Source organism: Pteropus medius, unplaced genomic scaffold, assembly GCF_902729225.1.
Source record: "Pteropus medius unplaced genomic scaffold, Ma_sr-lr_union100, whole genome shotgun sequence".
Lineage (NCBI taxonomy): Eukaryota > Metazoa > Chordata > Mammalia > Chiroptera > Pteropodidae > Pteropus > Pteropus medius.
In genome coordinates, this window is record NW_024349800.1 from 23903265 (window position 1) to 23906768 (window position 3504).

Below are 3504 nucleotides of genomic sequence, written 5' to 3' on the forward strand. Positions count from 1 at the left end.
TTATCTATTATGATATAAACCACCACAATGTTTAGTGGTTTGAAACAACCATTTTGTTCTTTCTTGTTATTCTGTGGATTGAGCTCAGTTAGGTAGTTCTGTAGTTTCATGTGATATCACCTGGAGCTAAAATCATCTGGAAATTTTCTGGGTCAGGCATCTTGATGGGGACATCTAGAAGTCTCGATTCACCTGGGATGCTGGGATGTCCTTTCTCCATGTAGTTACATGTACTCTCTTTCCATATAGTCCTCTAGCAGGGTAGCTGGACTTATTTTAAGGTACTTTGGGTACAAAAGTTGAAGTTATTAAGCACTTTTTTTCAGGATTCACCAAACTTCTTTTTTTTTCTCAGAACAAAATGGTTAAAAACTTGGGTTTTCTAAAGAGATTTATTTGAATATGGAGCTATAAAGATATACAAAGCTGAAGTATCTGGAATCATTTCACTGCTTGTGGCTTTCAGCAAGATCATAAAGTACTCAAAAATTCTTTGACTCTTTCATCCAGACTGTCATGTTTGTCTTTAAAGTCTTTATTAGCATCCAGTGTTAAGACAGGCACTCCTTATAGATACCCAAAGTTGGTTTTCTGTGTTATATGCAGGAGCCGGCTTTCTTGCTTATAGTGAAGCTTCTCTAAATATTCAAGAATGCCTTGTTCCTCATTTTTTCCCAGTAAATATGTCCTACTCAAGCAGTTCTCTGGAGTGGCTCAAAGATAAATGATTCCATCCAGTTAAAGGCTTTGGCCAGTCATGCCAGTCTTGATAAATTGTCCACTCTGTTTCATTCATGTGGTCAGATTCATGCAAATCAGATGCAAAAATATACCTGTCACTACACACAGATCGTTCTCTCCACATCTTTGAGCTTGTCATTGAGAGGCAAGCTGAGCTCCTGTTTGACTGAGGAAGGCATATGACTAGAAAGGTAAAGACCATCATTCAGGTTTCTTGTACATCATCTAAAGAACATTCCCACCACTTTTCTGAGATGTTATCAGTTCCTAAAATTCATCTTGAATTTTGTGAACACTGCACCATCTGGCGACAGGTTCAGGAACCACTTACCAATCCTTGCAGATTTCTTTAACGATATTCACAAATGTTGACTTCCCATAGTGATATTCTTTCCCTTTGGTGAAAATCTCCTTGATGCAGGTTGCCTCAGAGCTGATAGCAGGAGACAAGCAGCTAATCTTAGGTGGGGTAGCCATTCCTCATCTGGGGGTGGCCCCAAGCGCATCAAGCAGGGAGTACTGGGAAGTGGCCATAGGGGCCTAGGCCACTGCTGTCGCCGAACGTGGCCTGACCTGCAGGCTAGGCTCCCACTGGCAGGACTCTGGATTTGATTTTGTTATGCAGAGGCAGCAGCCAATGGGGGCGGGCCTGCTTAAAAAAAAGCATTTTTAAGGCTTGCAACTGCACAATGTCACTTTACCACGCTCCATTATGTAAAATGAGTAACAAGGTCAACTCAGATTATGTGAGGGGACTAAACAAGGGCACAAATCCTAGGCAATGTGGTTCACTGGGGCCGTCTTTGGAAATTAGCTTCCACATGTTTTATGCACAGGTACAAGACTGGAGAAAGAGCAACCAGTTAGGTTACTAGAATAGATTCTGTAAAAGATAATGGCATTGTGTATTTGTACTTGGGATGTAGACAGATAAAGAGAATTTAGGGCTATTAAGTGATGAAATAAACTGAACTTGAAAACTGACAATGAGAGATGAGGAAGGACTGAAGTGGTTAAAATGTAAATGACTCTAGTTTCCTTCTTGTGCTTGTAGGGTGAGTTGTTATTCACTGAGATAAAGAATAAAGAGGAACAGATCTGGTATTAGAGGTACTGTGGTATATTCAGCAGACAGAAATTGGGTCTATAAATAAGAATGATGATACAGACTTAAAATAACTAAAAACATGGGAATAGATGTTTAAGGAAGGGTATATTAAATCTGAAGACAGCCCAAGTTTGAGATCTTGATGGACAGTAATATTTAATACAGCAGAAAAGAAGGAGTCACAAAGGAGACTAAGAAGATATATTAGAATAAAAATCATAAGAGTATCTCAAAAAAAAAAACAAGGGAAAAAAGTATTTCATAAAAAATGACTACTAGTATTTCAAATGCCATAGAGAGATTAACTACAATTAGGGCTGAAAATTATCCCCTTGGATCACAAACATGTAAGTTACTAGTGACTGGCAAAAGCAGTCTCATGGGTGGAAGCTTCACTGCAATGAATTAAAAAGTGAATAGAAGGTGAGAATATAGAAACAACGAACAGATAATTTTTCAAGAAGCTCAACTATTAAACAGAGGACAACCTAGTGGTAGGTGTAGGAGGACAAGAAGTCAAAAGAGGATTAAGATGGCAGAGGTTAGAGCATGTTTAAGTACTGCTGAGATGACACCAATAAGGCGGAGAAAGATACTGAAGAGGCTACTGGGGTAGCAGAAGAGAATAAGATGCAGAACACAGAAAAAGATTTATCCTCAAACAGAAAATATGCCTAGCACTGCACAGGAGTAAAAGAATGGCTATAAGTACAGGTTAGGGAAAAAAAAATACACACACACACACACACACACACACATATATTTACATATATTTTATATGTATATTATAGTATTTAGATAGATAGCATATGTCATTGAAAGTCAAGGGCATTCTTCTCTGACACCTTCTACAGTATTTTATCAGTGAAATAAGAAGTAAAGTTATCTGATAACACAGATAGGTTTGAGAAGAGTGAAAGAGGCTTTAAATGGCCACTATCAAGACTAGGTTAAAGAGATAATTAGAAAACCAGAAATATTGCTAGAAAACTGAGAACTCGAGGCCAGGTTGGTAATCAACTCTGGTATTCTTAGTTGGCGCCACTGTCTGGTTTTCTCTTATAGCATTCAGTAATCAGGTACAGAAAGTTATATGGATTCAGGGGAGAAGTGCTGAAGAGGTATAATGATGGATGGATAACAAAAAAATTACAAATTTAACAAGATGTTTACTGATTTAGACTATGCCCTTTTATTCAATAAACAGACACACAACATTATTTCATTATTTTTGTGGTTTGTCAAAGATGTGTGTGTGTATGTGTATATATATATATGTACATATATATATATAGCAGTACTTTAGTATATATATACTTTAGGTACTGCTATATATATATATATATATAGCAGTACTTTAGGTGCTACTGAGAGGTGCTGCATAGTATGGAGGAGGACCCATTTAGAGTATCTTTCATTAAATTTGTTTGTTTATTATTGGGGTATAAGTGACATACTAAAGTACCTTTTTTAAGTATAGTTGGTATATGATATTGATCCAAAACTTGTATACTTTATGATAAGATCACTACACTTAGTAATCAACAGTCACCATGCAAAGATATCACACTATTATTGACTATATTTCCCTTAGCCTTTTTCACCTATCCTCCCATCCCTCCTCCTCTCTGGCAATCATCAGTTTAATCTTTTTC

General features: G+C 37.2%; 1 pseudogene; it reads right to left on the reverse strand.

Annotated features, from left to right (window-relative positions):
- Nucleotides 1-471: 471 nt before the first annotated feature.
- Nucleotides 472-1218, reverse strand: LOC120622096 (deoxycytidine kinase-like; annotated as a pseudogene).
- Between the last annotated feature and the right edge of the window lie 2286 nt (nucleotides 1219-3504).